Source organism: Artibeus jamaicensis, unplaced genomic scaffold (genome assembly GCF_021234435.1).
Source record: "Artibeus jamaicensis isolate MK-2021 breed Jamaican fruit bat unplaced genomic scaffold, CSHL_Jam_final contig_1998, whole genome shotgun sequence".
Lineage (NCBI taxonomy): Eukaryota > Metazoa > Chordata > Mammalia > Chiroptera > Phyllostomidae > Artibeus > Artibeus jamaicensis.
The window spans coordinates 4,181,004-4,189,609 of record NW_026521407.1 but is presented as its reverse complement, the minus strand read 5'-3'; positions in this window follow the sequence as shown (position 1 = coordinate 4,189,609).

Below are 8,606 nucleotides of genomic sequence, written 5' to 3'. Positions count from 1 at the left end.
TTCCCCTGGGTTTTTCCAGCTACTCAGATATCACCCCTCGGCTAAAAACAACCCCTTCCCTGCCGGGCGCCCCTTGAGAACTAGGAGCGGGCTCCGCAGTTTTCAGTCTTTCAGTTTCTCGGTTCACTACTATTTTTACAAAAACAACTTAGGATCTGACACGGTCACCAGTTTTTCATTTTGCTGAGTTAAGGACCTTGAAAGGAAGTGTCAAAGGAAAGGCCCTTTTAAACACAGGTGTGTGTGCACACACACAGTTGAAAACCCATGGCGGGGGCACAGTTCTGATTGCACGGTTTTAGCTTTATGAAAACCTCACTGTGCTGTTTGCTTGTTTGTTTATTTTTTGCCACAAGCAGGTGAGAACACGGCAACAGCTGGCCCTGGGCACCCCATCGGTGGGCTCCTGTTCCAGGAACTGCCGGTGCCCTCCACTCCCCCGCCTGGCCGAAGGCCCAGGGCGGCCAGGGGGAGCCCCTCCGCAGCCCCTTCTGTCCAGTTTGCCGAGGCAGCGGCCACTTCTGCCTCCTTCCCTCTTCCAGCCACCCCACCCCCACTGTCTGCAGGAGGGGAGGGTGGGGAGCGGTCTTCTCACTGCTCCTGGGTCACACTGCTGACCCACGGGTGGGGGCCCGGCCCTGAGACGTCTCACAGGCCCCCGCACACTCCTCCGAGAAGGGCTGCTGCTGGGGGGGTGGCTTCTGGACAGGGACTGGGGACCTGGGACCACCTCCGGGCCCTGCGTGAGATCTGAGGCTGCCCCAGCATTTCCCTCCCCCTCCGAGCTTCAGTGTCTAGTTCTATAATATGGGCACATCAGCTCCTCATCAAAGGGCCAGGGGGAGGGTTAGACGGGAGCAGGTTTGTGAAAGTGCTTTGTGAGCCATAAAGCTTGGGCAGGGGTAGTTATTATTACCATTGTCATAGGAAACTAGTAAATGGCTGAACAAAGGGCACCCCAAAAGCTGATCTCAGCTCCTGGGTGTGGACAGTGCTCATTGTCACCCCAGGTCTGTGACCTTGGGGCCTCTCCAAATGCACAAGGGGCGAAGCAAGCCTGATCCCCACTAGGCAGGGTGGCCGGGCCCGGACCAGGGCATTCTGCCCCAGACGGGGCCCAGTCGCTGGCTGGTGTTTGGAGGAAGGGTCTCACATTGGTCAAAGCTCCTGCTGCCTTGTCTCGACCCCCTTGTGGCAGCGGCATTGATGTCCACCTCCCCCCGCGTTGTAGAGAAGTATATGGAAGCCCCGCAACCCCCAGGAAGAGGCCCTTTTTGGTGGGACAAGGAGCGTCAGGTCTAAGGATCCAGACAAAGTCCGGCGCCTCCACTTCAAGGCGTTCAGAGGAGCGAGTGTTAAGAACTACTCGCCACCTGTCCACTGTCGCTGCAGGGCAGAGGGGGAAACACGGAGCCCACGTTTGCAGGCCGGGTCCACACTCGCTCTAGCTGTGCGGGCTTCAGACACACAGTCCCCCTGCCTCTTTGAGCCTCAGTTTATTCATCTGCAAAATAGGGAGAAGAGTCCTTACCTCACGGGGTCACTGTAAGCTCATATGGGATCACTTGTGAAAGCTCCTGGGGAGTGCTCAGTGCCCCGAAAACCAAGGGGGACCCCAGGAAGTGTGAGCCTGTGGCTGCGATGCCTCCCCACCCAGAGTGGATCCCCAGGCCTCACCCCCAACAGGGGCCAGTGGGGAAGGTTTCCCTGCCCCGGCCAGGCCCTGGCTCCCTCCCCACTCCCCCCAGCTGCTCGGCAGCCAGCTATCATGAGGTCATTGCCACCTTTCCCATCCTGCCCGCCTGGCAGGCCCGTGCTGACATGCCATTTGGCAAAGAGGTTGGAAAAGCCGCTGACTCTTCCAGAGCCGGAGTTCATTGACTGGTCAGGGCCCGCCAGCCACACACTGACCATGTGGTCAGAGGGGGCTTGCAGAGCGAACCTTTGGTCTTTCTGAAGCCCCTCCCCCAACACATGCACCCCTCCATACACACACCTGGACCTAAACATGTATGGCCCCCCCCACATATACACAGTACACACTTGTACGCACACTACCTCCTTTCCCCAAAACATAAACAGTCCTACACACACACCAAGATACACACTCCCTCCTGGGTGCATGATTCTTTACCAGCCACCCACCCACAAGGGCACGCTCCTCCCTGTACGTGGCTGCAAGCACGTCCTGTGCGCCTTCGCAAGCACACGTGTAGCCGGCACTTCCTCACCCACTGGCATGCGCTGCTGGCCGCAGCAGCGAGCCATCCACGCTCAGCGTCGGCCGCTCCTGACCCACCCCCCGGCCTGTGCCCCTGGAGCTCTGGGGCTGAGGCAGACTTGGACTGTGGGCAAGTCCCCGAGTCCCCAGACCGCTGTCCCAGGGCTGAGATCACCCTGGCCAACCCCTTCATTCTTATAGGCGGAAACTGTGGCCCAGAGAGGGCAGGGGGGTGGTCCCTGCACACAGCTGAAGTTCTCCCAGGCGCTTCATTCAAAGTGTCCGAGCGCTTGGCAGAAGAGGAAGGAAGTGTCCAGACCCCTCCCTCCCTCGCCGCTGCCCTCTTCAAACCGCCTAACTCTGGTCCTCCGTGCACCGGGCAGAACTGGCCCTCAGCCGGTCTCAGTCCCTGGGCTTCCTCCAGGATGACTGCCAAGATTGGGTGCTGCATGAGGCTTTCACGGTCTGCCCTGGTGCAAGGTCGTTGGAAACTGCAGAAGCGGGTGACCACTGTTGGGACAAAAGTCTTAAAGGGCTTGGGATGTTAACCCTTAGTGGGTCTCGGCTGCCCACAGTGAATCCTCCGCCCAAGGCGGTAGTCCCCGACATGCCCGCAGCCAGCGCCTTGCTCCCTACCTCAGTCTGCCTCCTGGGACTCAAGACCCTGGGCCACTGCCCAGAATGTGGTTCCATCCAGGGACTCCAGGCTCCTGGAACTGACCCTGTTCCTGAGACTGTCAGTTCACAAAGGTAAGGATTTCTGCCCGGAAGGGTGCCTGGCACCTAGTAGATGCTCAGCAAAACATGTTGGATGAATGAATGGGCCCATCCCCCCTCTCCAGCCTCCTTTTACAATGGCTCATTTGGGCCATAACCAGGAATCCTGGCATCCGGTTGTTTCCCATCCACCTGGAGCTGGGAATCCGCCATAGGTGGCTGTGTGACCTTGGACCAGTCACTGCCCCCCTGAGCTTCGGCTGCCATCCAGGAAGGAGGGGCTGAGCTGGGGAGAATGCAGCGTGTCCTGTGTGATTCCTGGGACCATGCCTGAGGGTGAGTGTGTCCAGTTTCCAGCACCGCCCCCGCCCTGCTGGCTTCGAAGAGGACACTCGTGTGGGCAGACCCAGGCCGGGGAGCCCTGCATTGTAAACATAACTTCCTGCCACAGAAGACCAATGTTTTCAACCTGGGAAGCAACAGAACAAGAGTAGTTCTCACACCTTCCCCCAACCGCACCCACCTCCCCCAACTCACACGTGGCTGGGTCCACCCCAGGGAGCCACAGGGTGCTGCCTCTGGGTCAACATCCTGCTTCCTGCAGGGCCCTGCAGGGAGGCCGGCAGGGAGGGCACACAGAGAGCTGTTTGTTTGCTGTGGGTGGTGAGATGCTAATCGCAGCGGATTGCTGGGCCCCAGCTGAAGGTCAGGAGGTAAGGCGACCCGAGGTTATAAATAACCTCGAGGCGCTGGGGCCGCGCCCCTCGGTGGCCAGGGTAGGATGGATTACTGCCCTCCCGGTCCCCGGTCCCCTTCTGCTGCAACCTGAACCCCTGGAGCCCCAGCGCCGTGACCTCTGGGGGTGAGGTGCGAGGTTGGAGGAGGCCCCTGGGCTTCCCTGGCCACCAGTGGGGAAGCAGGTGCCCTGTTCCCTGCCTTCTGCTGGGTGGGTGGGGGTGGGGAGGTGAAGCACGGAGGTGGGGACCGAGTACTGAGAGGCTTCAGGACATAACCCAGGGACCCCAGACACCTGCATTCCACCTCCCTTTGGACATTAGAAAGGGGTGGAGTTAATTTGCTCCAGGATGCTTTTTTCCCCATCTTACCTATTTTATTGGAGTTAAATATGCACACAGAAAACTGTGTAAATCAAAGAGTATCGCTGGATGGATTGGCGCAGGCTAGGCCGGCCCATGGAGCTGACACTCAGGTCAGAACATGGCACCTCGCCGGCACCCAGAGAGCCCATGGACCCCTTCCCTTAGGACCACCAGAGTTAACCTCTCTGCTGACTCCTCGCCTCCTAGGCTGCCCCCGCCCTGCCCCCACCTGCTTCCAGCTGTACCGGTCGGAGCCGCGCACCGCGTGCTCTTCTGCTGGCTGCTTTCTTTTGCTCGGTATCACGTTTGTGAGATTCACTCACACAGGGGCCGGCTGTCCTCATTGCTGGTAGCTCGCCTTCACATGGCTCTGTCCTAACGCTTTCCCTGTTCCATGGTGGACGGACGCTGGGGAAGGTTCCAGGTCCTGGCTGTGGTGAATGGCGCCCTTGTGGAGGTTGTAGTTCCCGTCCGACATGAACATAGGGACCCATTCCTGTCGTGTCTCTGTGTTCAGAAGGGATTGTGGGCCAGGGGTGTGCCTCTGTTCAGCTTTGGAAGACTCAGGAAGTACTTCTCTGTAGTCAACAGAGAAATATTTTAATCAACATTAAATAAGAATGTTTTTTCAAGGGAAGTTTTTGTTTTTCATTCTAAAAAAATGAGGGCTGTGCATTATTTTTAAGCATTGGAAAATACAGAAAGAAAAAAAAATCACTTGGGGTTACTACTTCGAGTTGCCCAGTCAACCAAATGGTCACCGGGCGTGTGCCCTGAGAGGCTCGGCCAGGTCAGCGGCGGTGGTGCCGGGGAAACACCGAGTCCTCAGCATCCTTCCTGACCTCCCTTGGTGACCCCTCGCCCACAGCAACCACTCTCATAAACTCCAAACAGCCCGGCAGGCTTCCCACGCACCCAGGACTGCACACGGAGGCCCAGGCCTCCAGCCAGCCAGGCCACACCCCGAGGACCCAGAATGGGAGGCGGGGATGGCAGCAACACCATTCAGTGTAATCACGCACAGCCAGAGATGGGAGGCTGCAGGTGTTGGGCCTGACCTGAGAGCAGCTTGCAGAGGCAGGGAAACCTGGGAGGTGCTGCTGGGGCGCAGTGGGGCCAGGCAGGCACGTCCGGACTTTGGGCTGTGGCCTGAGGACCATAAACAGGGAGGGGTTAAGCAGAGAGGAGGTCAGGGTTACTCGTGAGCAAGGTCTCTCTGGATCCCTGCGCAGACCGACTCTGGGTGAGACAAGAGTGAAGACCAGAGATCTGGGGACCTTGGGCTGATAAGAAGCTGGGCAGTGGGATGGGAGAAGGAGGGGACTAAGGAGATGGTTAGGCGTCCTGGAGGGAGCTGCTCCTGGCCGGCTCTGGGGCACGGGGAGCAGGAGGCTTCAGGAAGCCGTGGGGTTTCAGCCTCACAGAGGGAAGGGGCGGATTTGGGGGAAGCTGTGATCCGTTCTGTGGGGTTTTGATGGATTTCCTTTCCATCTTCAGCAGCATTCACTCAGGCCTAAAAGCTTCTGAGAGCCAAGTTGGCTGGACCTGAGAAAGACGGTCTGAGCCGGTCCCAGGGTGCTCTCGGAGGTGCAAGACGGTCATCCATTCATTGGACAAAAAAATTTGGAGGGCGGGGCTTGTCAAAGGGGCACTGGAGCCAAAGAAAGAGCTCACAGCAGCCTAAGCTGAAATAATTTGAGCAATAGAATAAAGTATCATTGAATTACAACCCAAATGTAAAATAAATATCCATGAGTCCGTTATAAAACAGTGATTGGCTAAATTAATAAACCGGGGGAAGACAAGTCTTTTTTTTTAAAGATGTTATTTATTTTCAGGCAGAAGGGGAGGGAGAAAGCGGGGGAGGAACGTGGATGTGTGAGAGAGAAACATCAATCCATCACCACCCCTCACCTGCCCCCAGCCAGGACCAGCCTGCAACCTAGGCAAGTACCCCCACAGGGAATCCAACCTGTGACCCCTTGGTTTGCGGGATGACACCCAACCCACTGAGCCACAGCAGTCAGGGCGAGACAACTATTTCGTGCAGAAGAATTCCCAATAATTTGTGTAGACGCTTCATCCTGGATAGAGGGGGGGGAGCATAGCTGTCACCCTTCACGTGTGGGCTGCCAGGGACTTCCTCCCCAAGAGGGCGGTATGTAGAGGGGCGGGGGGCTAACTTTACCGTGGAGACACCTGACAGACACTAATTCATTCAGTGACTAAGGTCAGCACGGACAGGCACACATCATGGTGATGTTATGTGCCCTTGACATATGATACATGATGCAAATGTGATTTAACTCCCAGAAGCCCATAGCCCCTGTCTGATCATGAGAACACCATGTGGCAAATTCCAGCGCCAAGCACCTGACCAGGGCTCCTCAGGGCTGCCAAGGTCATCAAAAGCGAGTCTGAGAAACCGTCACAGACAGGAGCCCAAGAAGACAAGAGCTAAGTAGGCCGTGGTGTCCAGAACGGGACTCAGGAACAGAAAAAAGGAATTGGGTAGACAAAGGAAATCTGAATAAACTATCGGCTTTAGTTAATAATAGTGTATCAATATTGGTTTATCAATCATAAAAATAGACCATTATAATATAGGATGTCAGTAACAGAAGAAACTGTGTTGGGGGAAGTCTATTATCTTCTTTTTTTTCTGTAAAACTAAAACTGCTTTTAAAAAATCTATTAAAAACTACAACCCCTTTTAACCCCCCATAATCCTTTTTCCATTGTGCTTCTCACCATTTAGCATACTCGGCATTGAACTTGGTACTGTCCCAGCATGTGAGACCCCTAAGGGTTTTGCCTTCTTACTGTTCCAATTAGCAGTAATCACGCCTCGATGAACCTCAGTGGCTACGACACTGCCACTGTGCAAAGCTCCCCTCTTCACTTGGCCTCCAGTGCCCAGCATGGTCTGACAAGCAGTAGGTGCTCAATAAATACTTGTCAAATGATAAATGTGTAAACATAGTCATTGTTCGTTTTTCCGGTTTTTCTCCTTCGCCTAAATGCATTTATTATTTTTAAAAAAATAAACACAAGCTTGCACTGTTTCGCTTATTTGTTATCTTCATTTGAGAGCTCCTGATTATTTGTCCGTGTTGTTATTCTTTGACAACGTCATTTTGAAGAAGGTGCTGATGTCTGCAGGCCTAGCGTGAACCAAATGGTTGGGACTCAAGAGGCGAAGGTTCTGTGTCTGTCGGCTCTGCCCACTGCCTGTGGGCAGGAAGGATGGCAGTGTGCCAGGGCCGCCCTCTGACATCGGATCTGCGGGCACTGGATCCTGCCTGGTGGTGAACTGGGTGCGTCAGAACCCAGGGATTAAATAGCTTTTGAAATCCACCAGCTTGTTTGCGACCAGCCGGAGGGCGGGGGCCCATGTCCAGACCTTCTGCCAGCTCAGGCAGAGTGGAAAACACCATCTGAGCACCATGTTTGGGGGGCCACAGCCAGACCCCAGGCTGGCGGTCAGGGTTCAAAGTGCTCTGGAGAGCTGAGCTCCTCACTGTGGGGACAGATTCAGGCCGGGGCAGTCAGACCCTCAACTGGGCACCAGGGTGGGGGCTGGGGAACCTGGCCTGCTGGGCAATTTTCCTGGTAGGAAGGGGGCAGCTGGGGAAGGCTTCTGGGGAACGTAATTTCTTGGAAAAGGGGACATCGTGGTGTGTGTTGGGGTGGGGTTGGGGGTGAGGTAAGAGGCACCCCTCCTCTGCACCCAGAGGCCATCTGTTTTAAAATCCAGCCACTTGTCATTCCTCCTTCCTGGTAGCAGTTCAGAGCCACCCAGACTCTGCTAGACATGTGAGTGCTAAAGATAAAAATACGCGAAGGACACAGGCCTTCTGTGAACCGTTTGCTGAATGTGCTTTGGGAGCCCTTCCGAGTCCCTCTCAGCCGCGTGTTTGCTGCACACCCGCCCTGGCCTCACTCACAAGAAGAAGCGGGAATCTCTGCCTCAGACACCACTGGGTGTGTGAGGGCACGAGAGTGTGGGCACAGGCGTGTTCTCTGTGGCATCTGTGTTCCAGAGGCCGGCATCTGTGCTCACTGGCACGCATGCCCCCGTGTGTGTACACAAGTGGGTGTTTGTATGTGGGGTGCTGTGCTCTTGTGTGAGTGTGTGAGTGTGTGTGTGAGTGTGTGTGAGTGTGTGAGTGTATGTGCACCTTTGTTGGTGTTTTGGTGTCTTTCATGTGCTTGCCTTTTTGTGGGTTAGCTGATGTGGCGTTGCCTGGGCACATGGGTTTGAGTGGCCGTGTGCCTGGCCGTGTGCCTGGACGTGTGCCTGGACGTGTGCCTGGACGTGTGCTCTTCTGTGAGGTGAGCCTGCTTGAATGTGAGTGGGTTGGTGTGAGTGGGCATGAGAGGATGTGCTTGTGTGAGGAGCTGTGGGGCAGCTCGGACAGGTGCACAGGTGTGCATTCTGCATGAATACACATGGATGTGAGCTTGTGTGTGTGTCCTTGCCATGTGTGCATATGTGCACGTGCCCAGGGCTCAAGCTCTGGGAAAAGAGATGGGCGTTGGTTGCATGCAGGTGAGCTGGCACACGC